Here is a 16188-nt window from a genome sequence, read left to right as displayed (position 1 = left end):
AATACAATTCTTTTTTCTGACAGGGACAGGGACGGCGTGCTTACACAATCGCTACCCAACTTTGCGATTTTTGGCGGCTTCTACTATTAGGAAGCTACTCAGTTTTTGCCTTGCAACGCCCTACTTCTGTTTCGATAAGGTCATCTAACAAGCAAGTTCATGGTGCACCTATGGGTGCTTCTATCTCGGTTATGCGGCGAACCTCAAGATGGAGTGGCTGGAAAATCGGGCTCTCGCTTTCTTTCAGCCCTCGTCAAAAAATTTTTCTACGCTATGTTGATGATTGTTTTGGTGTAATCGAGCGCTCTGCATTGGAAGCATTCACGACACATCTAAACAATCAAGCCGACTCCATTCAGTTCACCGTAGAATTGGAAGCTGACCAGAGGCTACCCAATTTTGGATGTCCTCGTTAAAAGGAACAATGGGGTGCTATCTTTCAGTGTGTACAGGAAAGGCACGCATACTGGAAGGACCTGAACTTCAGGTCTATCCACCCTGACACTCACAAAAGGTCGGTGGCTGCCTCATTGTTAGGTTGTGCAAATTCATACCTGCCAAGTCTCCCGGATTACCCGGGAGACTCCCGGATTTTGAACGTTTCTCCCGGTTGTACGGGTCATAGGAAATCTCCGGAAATGGCTGTTTGATGTCGTGACCGGTGGGACGTTTCGCGTACAGATGCGCTACACGCAATTTAAAATGATCCCTAAATGTGTATAGGCCTCCAACGCTCAAGTTTTGCGCAGCGCCGTCCGCCGCCCCAGCGGAGAGAGGGAAACTCCGGTAGCTGGGACGGGTCGCTCTTGCTTGGTTTTCCCATCGCGGCGCGCGGAGACGTCTCCTCGGGGCTTTTTATCTCGCATTTTTCACGCTATGGGTGCGTTCCTTCGTCGTACTCGGAAAGCAGGCACGCAGTCCTGCTGCACTGGAACTGTCACAAAAGTTTAAAAATGTCGAAGAGCCGAAAACTTCCCGTCATGTTCTACCGTTTCCAATGCAAGCAGTGCGAGGAGCAGAGGCGTCAAGAGTGGATTATGGCAGTTCGCCGCGATGCTTTCGCGGTCTTGTCACCTTGAAGCAGTTTTTGTCGTACACAGTATTACAAACTATTAACGGGGAGAAACGCGATGATCGTGCTCATTTGAAAGGGAAGTGCGTTTGTGAACCGAAGTTACAACAAATAGACAGCCGCTGTACGTTTCGAGATTGCGCGCTGGCTTTCCGAGTCAACCATTGTAATGTTACAGCAGCGGAGCATTTGGGCTTATTACACACAGTTTAAATAACGTACCGTGAGTACTAAGGTTTAATTCAGCTGATTGCGGTACATTCCGTCGCGGCTCCCTGTAAACAGATATTAAGCTGTAGTTTGCACTGAGCGTTTTATTGGCCTGCATGCGACACGCGTGATTGCTTAGAAGGCTGAAGTGTTGCGCTGCTAAAATCGTGGTCATGGGTTCGATTCACGCATACAGCAGCTGCATTTCGATGGGAGCGAAATGACTACACCGGCGTACTTAGATTTACGCCACGTTAAAAAAACCCACGGTGGCCGAAATTAATCCGAATTAAATCCACCACGGCGTGCCCGTATTAATGTCATGCGTTCGGCACGTAATAAAAAGCCTTGCATGCCGCTTGGAAACGAGCTGAAAAAAGAACCAAGGTGGCAATTAAATTTCGATGGCTTCTTTGCGAATTCAGATGCGCTTATTACTAGGGCACAAATTCGGCATAATCATAAACATGCGCGATCCCAGTGGGTATTATAGTATCAGGGGCATAGCCGTAAATTTTTTCGGAGGGGGGGGGGTCCAATCATACTTTATGTATGTTTGTGCGTGCGTTTTTATGTGTGCGTGTACATATCGCAAGCAAAATTGAAAATTTTCGGGGAGGGTTTGAACCACACCCCCCCCCCTGCTACGCCCCTGTATAGTATGATGCTGACCAAGCGAGCTGTCGAAACAACCAAAGCGACATTCGAATATGCGAACACGGTGCGTGATCAGGCGTCGAGATTATTCGAAATAACACGCCTCTGCAAGAAATATGCATCGTCGAAGGGGGCATGAATATTATTTATTTTTGTTTGCGTATATCATTGCTGTCAAAGGGAGCTCTAAAAAAATCCAAGGCGACATTTAAACTTGCGATCCGACGTTGTTATATTCGATGCAAACTCGGCAAAGTGAAACTCCCACGAAACTGAACACTGCGCATTGCGATGCAGCCAGGATCTCAACAGGGCAGATGTAAATTAGCTCTTCACACTGAGCTCATATAAATTTAAAGCCAGCACGACAAACATGGCATCCAAGCAATTGAAAGTTATCAATAGAAAACGCACGCGAAAGGTGCTGGATGGTTGCTGACAGATCCGAGTAGACCGACTGCCGCAACGATGTGCGTTTACGGTAACATAATTGACAGAACTCGCGCAGTCACCTCCCTACTCATGTCAAAGAAATGTGCGTCAGCATCTGCACGCACGTAGCGCGCACAAAACAGCATCGCCCTGAGACCTGCTCGGTCCCGAAAAGGTGGTCGATCAACCGTCCTCCTCTGGAAGATTCCACCGTTAAAATGTTTTTTCCATCTCGGGATCTTTCTAAACCTTCAGAGCAAGCGACACGTGAAGCTGCCGGCACGGCGAGCAGAAGAAGAGCGCGTGCAGGTGGCCTGAACGTGCGGAGACAGCGCAGGCAAAGGCTGGGTGAGGACAGGAGCGACCGGTTTTCGCAAGAAAGGCGGCGAAACGCGTGCGCGCAGCGCCCCTGGCCGAGCTGGGAGGCCTATAGGTTACAGCCGTTATATTTCGCAGATGATGCGTTTGTGTACAACAGATCTATCCCACAGTATCTCGCCTTCAAAATTTTGTGGTCACTACTGCTTTAACTGGAGAGCGCAGCACTTAAAAGGGTAGCGTTACGATGTCTGTCGAGATAGCGAGTTCGCCAGCGCTCCGCACCGTCCCCGTCTCAACGGCGCCCTTATGGTCCCTTGCTGACGAAAATAACTGGAAGCAAGCGACGACAGGCCTCGCACGCGGAGCGATGTATTCGCATGTGCCTACAGTGTTCTACTGTACATGTGCCCTTCGCGGGCAGTGACGGCGGGTCGTTTCATCTCTGCCCAACCGCGTTCGTCCTAGCGCTAGCGCGCTTTTACTCGCACGGAAACAGACAATGCGTAAGCGACGTTAACGGTTTGGGACTCTGTACAGATCAGCGGCGACCGCAAAATCCGCTGACAGTGTCCATATATCATCGCAGTCCCCCCCCCCCCCCCCCCCCCCCCCCCCCCCCCCCCCCCCCCCCCCCCCCCCCCCCCACCCCCCCCCCCCCCCCCCCCCCCCCCCCCCCCCCCCCCCCCCCCCCCCCCCCCCCCCCCCCCCCCCCCCCCCCCCCCCCCCCCCCCCCCCCCCCCCCCCCCCCCCCCCCCCCCCCCCCCCCCCCCCCCCCCCCCCCCCCCCCCCCCCCCCCCCCCGTTGAGTAGATCTCCCGGATTCCGTTTTTCCAAACTTGGCAACCTTCCAAACTTTTCCAAACTTGGTATGCAAATTGCATTTGCACAAATCCGGAAGACCTGACCGCTGATGTGAAGACAGTTCGGGAGGACCTTTCGACGTGTTTTACCCGCCAGCATTCATTAACGCAGTGGAACATCGTTTGTCTGTTGCCTCCCAGCCTGCCAATGTCAGTCAGAAGAAACGCGCTCAAGTCATTGCGAACAAGGCTTCCCGTATGGAAGCCAGAACTTCGTTTTCTTTTAAGCTTTTATTGCTGGTGTACTTCGTTCCCTTCATGTTTCTTCCGACCAGACGGGTTTCCATCGAACTCTCAATTTGTAGTATCTTGTAACTGTATCTCAAATACTTCTTGCCTGAGTATCGTGTATTGTATCGCGACACAATTTCCAAGTTATTCTTTGCCCAGCCCTGATCTTTCTATCGCGTTACATACAACTCTGGACCTCGTGCACTCGCAAAACCGTAATGTCATTGTCATGTGATCTGCAATCTTCGCTTCACCCCCGGGGATTTCTTTTAATACATGCTGGTGCTGCTCACCGTTACCAGCTGAACCCTTATCAGCTATGTAAAATTATTTGGATGCTATTTGATAAAGCCAACTCACAATAATTTTGTTGAGGCAATGCATAGCAGAGGGCGAAATATGTCATGCCATAGCAAGTCTAGCGGTGCGCGATGTCGCAAAATTGCAAACATGGCCTCCTTAAACAGAGGCGTTGCAATTCAGTTTGTTGTCTTAGTGTCATGTGGTTTGAGACTGCAGCTGTTTTGTTTTTGTGGCGTGCAGTAATTTTGGATGTGTGTTTCGTTAAGCATGGAGCAAGTGGATCGGCTTGGTGAACAGTGTCAGCATCATTGTCGTATCACTCTGGTCACTGTACGAGGTTTTGATGACAAGCCATGGCAGCAGAACAGACGCTGTGCCTATCCCATATTAGCACATTTCATTGAAACTGCATATTTCGCTTTACATGTGACATGTGGCTGCTTTGAAGATGCCAGCATGGCATCAAATTGTGGTCGCCAGGTTCAACAGCATGGAATTTTTTTATGTTAATAAAATTAGTTTTTTTTCGCTCTGCCATATTATTAGAACGTTCTTGTGAGCATAAAAGTGAACCCTTTAGCGGCTATACTTTGTACAAAAAATTGAATGTTGGTCTAACGAAGTAAATTGCCATTTTTCCTTTCTCAAAGTGAATGAATAAGGCCTTATCCTGACTGTGCAGCACTCCACTGGTTATTCACGTGGAAGAGCAACGGTTACGAGCTGTGTGTCGTGATGGCCGAGTCAACTCTCATATGAGCCTCAAGAACTGCGCTTCCTCCTCATGGCACAGGTATCTTTTATACACTCATGTTTTAAATGACGTGCCAGTGCTTTCTTTCTTTCAGGATATTTTAAATTTGAGCCTGTTGGTACATTAGAACTAGTCGAAAGGCCACTAAACAACGAGATGTGTTGTCTTTCTTAACCCATCATTTACCTCTTTTCTATAAAGCTTCTATTTGTTCTGGAACTTTGCACTAAAATGTTGATTTAGGTGTATGCATGTCAGTGCGAAACTGTTCGAGGCTGTAGGACATGTCATAAGTGTTGCTAATTGTGACACTGCCCAGGTGGCTCAACACCAGGTGAGCTCTGTGCAGACCCTAGCCAAGTTTGTGGGCTGGAAGGTGCTCTCCACCTGCAATAATGTGGGTGTGGGCCCTCTGGAGGCATTGGGAAATGCCAGCTCCATTCTCCATGGCATCACCCACAGGAGACAAGTGAGTAGCCTGCTTGTGCATGTATCAGTGTGATTTGGCTTTCAGGGTTACCTTTATGAAATGGCTAGAAGCACACAAATCTAAATTTAGGAAGAATCCTTGCAACGATTGAAAGTTTTTCGTTTTTATCTGGAAATTCTTGCGGAAAGACCCTATACAGGTGTCATATTGGGCTAGGAATCATGTTAACAGATATAACAGAGCGTGAAAAAGAGTAAAATTACCAGGCCTCACAGAATACGAATTGCGTAACGTGTGGGTAGTTTAAAGCTTCCGTGCTATTGCAAAGAGCTCAGCCATAATTCTTCATTGTCATCAGCTACGGCGTCAACAAAGCACACATATGCCTCACAGATGTGGAGCCGGTACCTTTCACTTCTCCGTCCGCAGAATGATGACCAATGCTATACTGGGTGCTCTACACATCTAATAATTGCCACCATGCTCATGCAACAAAGGAACTGACGAAAGCATAAGGATAATGTTAATTTTGTCGCAAAATATTGCAAATATAATTCATTTGCTGCCATTTTGACTTCTGTTGCACAGTGAATTCAAGGCCAAATAAATGTTCAAATCAGTATAATTTTACTGCTCAGTACCGACGATAGTGGGCTATAACATTCTAACTGCTATATAGGTTTGAGGTATTTTGGTTTTAGGAGCACACTGACAAAAACTTGTCGGACCATGCTGTCATATCGGGACACCCGTGCATGTATGGTATGAGTTGTGCGCAGCTTCTCTTGGGCTCAGGTCCTAAAGACGGGACAGCAGCTCCAGCCTGCTTGGCCTGCAGCCTCAGTATTCAACTATTGCGATGAAGCTGTCCGCAAGAATCAAACAGAAAAAAAAATCCGACAGATCCCTTGCACTGTGGGAATCGATGTAATGCGAAGCCAGCATAGAGCTGCAGACATCACCTCGTTTCTCTTAGTGGCACATGAAGTCATTCATTTGATGACATTTAGTTCACTATATATCGCACGTTTGTCATGCAAGCACAATCTTTTATATAATGAGACGTATATTCTGGTATATGCAGTGCATGACCTGGCATTTATGTTCGTCACGCACTCATGTCATGCCATACCAATTTTGGTGTGTACCCAGTTAACAAAACGGCCAAAAGCGCACCACGACAGTGTCTTGTCAATCATGATGTACATCACATGCATGTTATGGTCTGCGTGTTAGGACCTGTCATTCATGTTCGTCATACAGTCACGTTACGCAATACCAGTTTTGGTGTATGTCAAGCTAGCGAACCGGCCGCGAGAGCACCATGAGCGTGGTATGTAAATCATGCTGTACATGAAATGCATGTGATGATTGTCATGTCACCACCTGCCATTAGTGTTCATCATACAGTCCCGTCACGCTATATTACCAATATTGGTGTACGTCGAGCTAGCGAAACAGCCATGAGGAGACCATGAGCGTGGCATGTAAATCAAGCCCTACACGACATGCAAGTCATGATTTTCGTGCTATCGACTGTCATTTATGTTCGTCGTACAGTCACGTCACGCAATACCAATTTTGGTGTACATCAAGCTAGCGGAACGGCCGCGAGCGCACCATGAGCGTGGCATGCAAATCATGCCCTACACAACACATGCATATCATGATTGTCATATTACTACCTGTCATTTATGTTCGTCATACAGTCACATCACGCGATACCAGTTTTGATGTATATCAACTTTAAAAAGGTGTAAACTTGAGCTTGTTGGCTTGGCTTCATAGCAGGGAACAGCGCAGATACACGAGACGAGAGAGACTGGCAGGACTTGGCACTGGCTAACAGCACAGCGTTTATTTTGTATGTGCACAAATATATACGCTTCTTGGTAAACGGAAATAAACAAAAGAGAGAGGGGAAGAGGTCAACGCATGCGTCCCAACTAGTCCATGACGGTGCTATGATCACGTGCGGAGATATTTAATTTCCTTGTCGGTTAGTGTGATTGATGGTGTGCTTACACATGATGGCCCAATGGAATGAATTGCGAGTGCTTCGTAGATTTGCCAGGTGCGGCTATCACGATATCTGCGTAAGATGCGCGTCTGATCAAAATTAGGACTGCAGCCACGCAGTGAATAGCCAAAATTGCTTCCAGTACGGGCCTTGAGGTTGTTCTGTGTTCTCCGCAGACGGTCATTGATGCAATCAACGACCGTCTTTTTCGGGAGGCGAAGGACTTCCACCCAGCCAGAGCAAAAAGCTTGCCCTACGAAAATGTGAGGAGGCAGGCCTGGCGAAGGTGGCTGTGTCACTAAAAGGCTCTAAGGAACTCAGCCTGTCGGCGTTCTTCACTGTAAAGACGCACAAAGAAGGTTCCCCTTTCCGGGTGATTGTGTCAGAAGACGGCAGTTGGCAGAGGGGCTTGGGTGCCTACCTGCAGAGAGGCCTCACATTGCTTGAAGTTGACGACCCGTTCCTCATCCACAAACCATCGGAAGTATCTAGCTTCCTGGAAAGTTCATGTCCTCCGGGTGTGCAAGCCTTTTCGATCGATATCAAGAATCTGTATTACTCCTTGCCCAAGCCGCCCTAGCTGCGTCTGTACAAGATGGCATATAGAAAGACATGGAGCCACACATCTCCAGAAGGAATCAGCGTTTCCAGGTTTATGGATTTGCTTTCCTTCTACCTCAGCGCGACTGTTGTCTGTCAAGACGAGCACCTATATGTGCAGAAAGACGGTGTTTTCATAGGGTCGTGCATTGCCGCGGTTCTAAGCAACCTACTTCTGGTCCGGTATGACAGGCAACTGCAAGGATCCTCCGACGCGACCACTTGGGTGAAGATCTTTCGTTATGTCGACGATTTTTAAATTTTTTATTATGCAAACTCTACCGAAAGCCGCAGCAAGGTCAACAAGATTTTTTTAGTGCTTTAGTGCGAACTTTCCCGGACTTTCATTCACGAGGGAACTACCCGAGGAGGGTAAAATACGCTTCCTAGACCTCAAGATAGCCTTTAGTGCAGAGCACACCTGCTGGGAGTATTCCCGCCGTTCAAAAAAAGACCTCCTTCCATTTTCATCGCACCATTCTAAGTTGGTCAAACGGGCTATCGCCTTCTATGCTATGAAAAATGCACTAGTTAAGTCTTGTCCACATGTAATTTGTTGTGTCGGGCAGGAGCGCGGCGGAACCCGCGCGGGCCGACGGAGAGGCCGAACGACGGGAGGGCGCGTAAAGTGCCGACGCGTAGACCAAGCTTCGGCGAGACTGACGGGAGACTGCTCTCCCGTGTTTAATGCAGGTGGTTTTAAGGAGGGGGAAGAAGGGCTATTGGTCAGTGAGGTACGGTCACATGACCGGCATGGCCACACCGGATTGGTGATAGCAAAGAGGAATGGAAGAGACCCAGCTCCACCTAGTAGCATGAATAGGCCCCTACCGCACTGGTGTTTTAGCATGTCACCAGGGGTCGCACGACACAACATAATTGCCAAGTACTGCAGAATGGCAAGTTGGTGCATTATGACATCGTATTGGTGTAGCGCAGCTCAGTTTGAGCAAGGTTTTTGGTCAGGTAGTGGCGTCACGTGTGCTGTGAGGTGAGCCATATAATGTGCTGTAGGGTCATGCAATAAACAAAAGTTGGAAGTTTAGCGCTCATCCTGTTGCCTGTGTTTCCTTCTTCGCTGAAGCCTCTTTTCTTCAAACTGAGCTGCGCTACACCAATACGATAACATAATTGCACTTTACACGCCCAACATAATTGACACAACATAATCACGGGAAGATGACAAATGAGGCTGTAAAGGGCGATATGGGATGGGCAGGTTTTGAGGCGAGGGAAGCTCAGAGCAAAATAAGGTTCGAAGAAAGGCTAAGGAAGATGAAGAAGAGTAGATGGGCAGAGAAGGTGTTCTGTTATTTGCATAGGAAAAGCGTGGACACCAGGGACATAGCCAGAAATTTTTTACGGGGGGTTCAACTATAATTTATGTATGTTCGTGCGTGCGTTTGTATGGATGCGTGTATATATACGCAAGCAAAATTGAACATTTTCGGGGAGGGGGGGTTTCAACCTCCCCCCCCCCCCCCCTGGCTACGCCCCTGGTGGACACACAGTGGAGAAAAAGAACTAGGAGGCTCACTAGTAAATATACGGCTGGTAGTGTAAGCAATATGTCAACGAAGAGCGTTAAGCGAAAAGTCAGAGAGGCGGAGAGGTTTTACTTGACGGCAGCTATGGACAAAAAACCGCTTTGAGTAACTACCGAAAGGGCAAAAATGAAATAAGGAAGGAGGCATTTTACAATAATTCAAGGGGAAGCGCTTAACTGTTTGAAGCGAGATCGGGTTGCCTTAGAACGGTAGTTATAAAGCGAGATTCAGTAAAGAAGAAGAACAACGCACGTGCTGCGGGGAAGATCAGGAAACGGCGGAGCATGTTCTGATTGAATGTGGAGACATCCACCCAGGTGTACATTTGGGCACGAGCCTACATGACGCCTTGGGTTTTAGAGGCAATGGAAAGCTGAACACACCTGCAATTGAAATAAGTAAGAGAAGGTTAGAGTTTGCTGGCAGAAAACTAGAGAGAAAGGACAAAAATAAATATTGAAAAAAAAAGGACATTCTGCCGTAAAGGGCAGAGAACGGAGCTGAAAACTAGTTTTTTTTTTTCTGGAGTAAGATAGTTTTAATTAAAGTAAAGACACTAGGCCAACACTAAGAAAAAGAAGAGTAAAGGTTTCTTTTTTTTTGTCGAGCCTGGTGGCACACTTGTCACCGCCCCGTTATAAAGGGGACACTCATAGCATCCATCCATCCATGCTTCCAGTTTCACCAATCAAGTGTGCAGGTTGAAGAAGGCTGGCTTCTCTGACCAATTCCTGTTGGGGCTGGTGGAAGCCCTCCTAAAGGAGCATTGTAAGACGGTTCGACCTCGTGCTGAAGAGGACAGGGCAAGGGTGGCAGTCATCCCATACCTACACGGGTGTTCGCACAAAATCAAGAAGGCAGCGGCACGTGCAAGCGTAAGAGTGGTGTTTTCGGTGCCAGTAAAGCTGGGTTTTGTGTAGGAAGGTGAATGTCCCTTGCCAAAGTCCTTCCACTTGCAAGAAGCATCATGCAACACAGTTTGTGCCTTGCAAGACCAAATGATCTATGAGGTACCTACGTCCTGTGGAGGGCTTTACGTTGGGCAGACGGGTCACTGCATCAACGACCGTCTGCGAGAACACAAGAACAACCTCAAGGCCTGTACTGGAAGCAATTTGGCTATTCACTGTGCCGACTGTGGCTGCAGTCCTAATTTTGTCTGTCTCTACGAAGCACTCGCAGTTCATTCCATTGGGCCATCATGTGTAAGCACACCATCAATCACACTAACCGACAAGGAAATTAAATATCTCCACGTGATCATAGCACCGTCATGGACTAGTTGGGACGCATGCGTTGACCTCTTCCCCCTCTCTTTTGTTTATTTCCGTTTACCAAGAAGCGTATATTTGTGCACACACAAAATAAACGCTGTGCTGTTAGCCAGTGCCAAGTCCTGTCAGTCTCTCTTGTCTCGTGTATCTGTGCTATTCCCTGCTATGAAGGATGTATATCAAGCTAGTGAAACTAAAGTAGGGAAAAATCTAGGGACTTTAAGTGAAACGGCCGCGAGCGCATCGTGAGCATGGCACGTAAATCATGCCCTACAAGACATAGATGTCATGATTTTCATGTTACCACCTGTCATTTATGTCGTCATACAGACATGTCACGAAATACCAATTTTGGGGTATACCAAGCTAGCAAACTGGCTGCGAGTGCACCATGAGCGTGGCATGTCAGTCATGCTGTACATGAAATGCATGTCATGTTACCACCTGTCATTTATGTTCTCCATACAGTCACGCCATGCAATGCCAAATTTGGTATACGTCAAGATAGCGAAACGGCTGCAATGCACCATGAGCGGGGCATGTATGTCATGGCTCACATGACATGCATTTACATACATGAATATACATCAATTTACATGAACTTACATACATGAATGACATCTGTTGTGGTATTTCCTCCAGGCTACGAATGTTCGCAGATGACTGCGTATTATACAGAGTCATTCATACCGTAGATGATCGCACTGCGCTACAGAACAATTTGGATTTGATTAGCACCTGGTGTAATACCTGGCGCATGGACATAAAACATGAAAAAATCTGTTTACATGTGCTTCACTAGGAAAAAATGCTGTAATGATTTTAGCTACACTATTAATGCAGAAAAACTGGCAAAAGTGTTCGACCATAAGTATCTTGGAGTTTATTTTACTGCAGAATTATCCTGGCGTCGTCATATCGAGTATGTCACGTGCAAGCCTTCAAGTGTTTTAGGTTTTCTTAGAAGAAATGCAAGAAATTTGCCTGTTACCGCAAAAGAGCTCTTGTATAAAGCCAATGTTAGACCAATATTTGAATACGCTTGTTGCGTTTGGGACCCTTGGCAACAGGTGGACATCCAAAGGACAGAAAGAATTCAAAATTTAGCTGTGAGATTTTTCATGCCAATTATACCCGCCACTTTAGCGTGACCAGTGCAAAGGAAAGCCTTGGATGGGAGTCACTGCAGCAGCGTAGGCAATACTTAAGGTTAAAATTTTTTCACAGTATATTCCATAACAACACTGGTATAAACCGGGATTTTTACTTGCACAATCCTGATTACGTCTCACCCCGTCTTGATCATGCCAACAAGATAAAGGAGATAAGATAGGACGAACTATTTCAGGATGGCGTTTTTAAATGCGAAGCATTTCTTAGCGAACCTCTGGCACTTTGAGCGTTTCTATCTACGTATCTATCTATCTGTCTATCTATCTATCTATCTATCTGTCTGTCTGTCTGTCTGTCTGTCTGCTGTCTGTCTATCTATCTATCTATCTATCTATCTATCTATATCTATCTATCTATCTATCTATCTATCTATCTATCTATCTATCTATCTATCTATCTATCTATCTATCTATCTATCTATCTATCTATCTAGCCGCCTACGTCTAGGTGCTCTCATAATCGCCTCCCTAACTTGGTGTAGACCAAAATTTGCATGGGAGGGTAAGATGATTTGACGAATATGATTGCCGGGTCATGACATGAATAACGTTACAATCTTGTCGCGTACGTCGTCAGACCCTTTCCACTAGACACGTGTGGCACATACCCGTTTACCACGGGCCGCGGTGCACGGGTATGCGCACAGGTGATTGACAGTTTATATCAACCCAGGAACGGCGAGAACAGACATTGGTAACTTAAATGCTAGAGCGTTAAGGAACTCCAACATCGGCAGCGTTGACTCAACGAATGGAAAAAAATGAAAATTAGGATCCCAGCCAGAATCGAACCCAAGTATTCTGCGTTGCAATCAGGTATTCTACCTCTGAGCCACGTCAGGTCTACAAACTGGTTTGGAAAAACAGCCTACACAGGCGTACCCTCAGTGCAACGTCAATTGTGGTTGTGGTGCTGGCCATCTAATTTTACAAGAAAGCAATAAACACTACATGATACTCCTACGATGTGTACTCCTACGATACAGGCGTCATATCAGATGAACGTCTGTAGTTCAAGTGTTGGCTCCGCTTTTATAGCAGTCTAATAAACATTACATTTGTATGCCTATGATTCAGCAAGCTATATTGAAGCATTGTGCGACCCCGGAGAAATACATTAACGAAAGTTACATATGATATCCACATCACCGCAACGTAAAGTGCACTTCGTCCCCAGGACGACGCAGTGTCCTCTTCATTTCTTACGAGGCTGGCGATGGGCTCATGCTGACCGAGGATGACGCCAGATTAATTGACAACCGCTTTGTAGACTAGCCTACGTAGGCCACATACGCCCAGGTAGTCTACGAATACGACAAACACCGTCCACTGATGTTGGTCTACGTAGCACTATCCAGGCCTACCAGCCTCGACTGCCTATACTTCACCAACACGAAGGGTGGCTTCAGGTTCCGACATGTCGCCGGCTCTGCCTACAGACAATATGTCGACGAAATGACCGAGGCATCCACAAATTCCAACAGCTCTACTATACCACATACTTCACTACCATGGACCCCTCGTCACCACGATCACGCCCGGATCCTCTAACAAGTCATGACCAGCTGCTGGTGCTCACTTATCACGGTGATGATGCCCTTGTTCAAGAACTGTCAAGAACTTCTTGCACACGCACACGGGTTCGTGAAATGTGCGTGCGTTCTCGGGACACGTATAAGCACTACATATCAGCTTACCCCTTTTGTGTTGGTAATACCCACGTTGCCATTTGCAGCGTTACCCAACCGTAAACAACTGGTTATATAACACATATGCGGCTCTTCAACATATATAGTGTGCGTATAAAATTTATACAAATATTTAGCGTCATTTTGTAACGTGTCGCTCAGTAAAAAAAGTTACGACACAGTCACCTACCCGCAACATGCTTCGCATAACATCGACTTCCACGGTACGTGGGATCTGCCGAATTTTTTCAGAACAGTTCGCGAGTGGAACAAATTGCCTCATGACATTGCCACTGTTATCTCCCCTGAAGTACTGCTTCCTCTCTTCAAAAGTCGTATTGTAAATAGTCGTCGTGATCCCCTGAGGGGTATTTGCTTGTGTGTTTTTCGGGCTGAAATGTTTTGTTGTTTTGCTTTTCTTTTGTTCATTGGCTACTTGCCACTGTACATTTGTTCAATTACCTGCTTTTGCTCCCCCCCCCCGAAAGGCGCTGTGGGTATTGTAAAAATAAAAAAAAAATTTGCATGTTGCCACCTGTAATTTATGTTCGCCATGCAGAAACGTCTCGTTGCGCCAACTTTGGTATATATCCATGAAATTAAACGGCCGCGAGCACCCCGAGACCGTCATGTAAATCATGCCGTTCATGACATGCATATCATGACTTTGGTGTTATGACCTGTCATTTATGTTAACCATACAGTCATGTTATGCCATACCAATTTTGGTATACATCCCATGAACGAAACGGCCAGGAGAGCACAAAGTCGTAGGCATGTAGACGGACGGACGGACGGACGCGAAGCCATAGAAAGTCAGGTGCGCAAGATGCTTCAGGATTACGTTATTCAGCCGTCGAAGAGTCCTTGGGCATCGCCGGTAGCATTGGTGAAGAAAAAGACGGCACCTTACGTTTCTGCGTGGACTACCGCAAGCTCAATCAGGTTACGAAAAAAGACGTTTACCCGCTACCTCGTATAGACGATTCCCTCGATCGACTACGGCATGCACGTTATTTCTCGTCGATGGACTTAAAAAGCGGATATTGGCAGATAGAAGTAGACGAAAGAGACAGAGAAAAAACAGCATTTGCGACAACCGATGGCCTTTATGAATTTAAGGTACTTCCTTTCGGCTTGTGCTCCGCACCGGCAACATTTCAGCGGCTCATGGACACCGTACTATCAGGCCTCAAGTGTCAAACGTGCCTGGTATATTTGGACGATGTGATTGTATTTCTGCCACATTTGACGAGCATTTGAAGCGACTACACGCGGTATTCCAAGCGATACGATCTGCTGGACTAACGCTTAAACCAGAAAAATGTCACTTTGACTTCGAAGAGCTTCTGTTTCTGGGGCATCATGTCAGCAGTGAAGGTGTGCGGCCTGACCCCGACAAAATAGCTGCCGTTACAAGTTTTCCCGCACCATCTGACAAAAAGGCAGTCAGACGATTTTTAGGACTGTGCGCCTATTACCGACGCTTCATTCCGAACTTTTCACGCATTGCCTCGCCGTTGACACGTCTCACCAGAGAAGACGTCCCATTCGTGTGGGGTGAAGAGCAGCAGGAAGCGTTCAACGAGCTGCGGCAACGCCTCCAAAAGCCGCCAGTCCTCGGACACTTTGACAATGACGCTCCGACAGTGGTCCACACCGACGCCAGCAATGTCGGCTTAGGAGCCGTACTCGTGCAGTGGCAAGATGGCGCCGAACGAGTAATTGCTTATGCGAGCAGGACCCTCTCCTGCACGGAAGAGAATTAATCCACCACTTAAAAAAGAGTGTCTTGCGGTGGTGTGGGCTGTTATAAAGTTTCGCCCGTACTTGTACGGCCGCCCGTTTAAAGTTGTCAGCGACCGTCATTCCCTTTGTTGGTTGACGAACTTAAAAGACCCATCAGGACGATTGGCGCGCTGGAGCCTTAAAGGGCCCCTAAACCCCCTCCGACATTTTCCCAAACATTTCAAGTAAACAAGCGCATCGCGTGCAGAATGCCGTCGCGATCAACGATGCCACACGCCGCCAGCGCTACAGGTCGCGGGCGCGCCACAATTCGAAAAAACAATAGCTTCTCCTTTCCGGTCCCCGCCATTCCCGCCACGGACATGTGTGACATCACCAGTGAAACTATGACGTTATCAGTTTCGATGCTTGCGATTGGCCGAACGACAACCGACGACTTCCGGTTACTCTGCAAACAGCTGTGCGTGCGCACCTTGCTGTTCTTGGTCGTGTTGCCGCTTGCGAATCGACATCTGCGGCCCGTAAGGGCCCGCTCACGCTAGCGGCAAGCCTGCCGCAACGGCGCGGTGCCGCAGAACGTCGGCCGTCGTCGCACGCGCGACAGCAGTCCAACTTGCACGGCAAGCTACGCCGGCAAGCCTCCGAAAAACATGGCCGCAGTGCCAAAAGCGGTTGTCGTCCACCTCGAGTCTATCAAGTGGCCGCCGTGTGCTCTGTAGCGTGTAAGCTCCGAACTGATGCTTCCATTTGCTTTAGATTCATGTCCTTAAGCTTCGACAGCAAAGTATTCGTACCGATTCAGCCCCGTTTGGAGAGCCATACTCAAATAATCGATGCTGTAGGCTTAGCGAGTCGAGAAGGGCGCTTCC

At 47.6% G+C, this 16188-nt stretch overlaps 1 pseudogene; it reads left to right on the top strand.

Annotated features, from left to right (window-relative positions):
• Positions 1-16188, top strand: part of LOC119376859 (mediator of RNA polymerase II transcription subunit 17-like) — a 258514-nt pseudogene that overhangs the window by 210172 nt on the left and 32154 nt on the right.

The sequence above is a fragment of the Rhipicephalus sanguineus genome, unplaced genomic scaffold (assembly GCF_013339695.2).
Source record: "Rhipicephalus sanguineus isolate Rsan-2018 unplaced genomic scaffold, BIME_Rsan_1.4 Seq254, whole genome shotgun sequence".
Classification (NCBI taxonomy): domain Eukaryota; kingdom Metazoa; phylum Arthropoda; class Arachnida; order Ixodida; family Ixodidae; genus Rhipicephalus; species Rhipicephalus sanguineus.
Note: the sequence above shows the minus strand (reverse complement) of the source record. Positions and strands in the feature narration are given on the sequence as shown.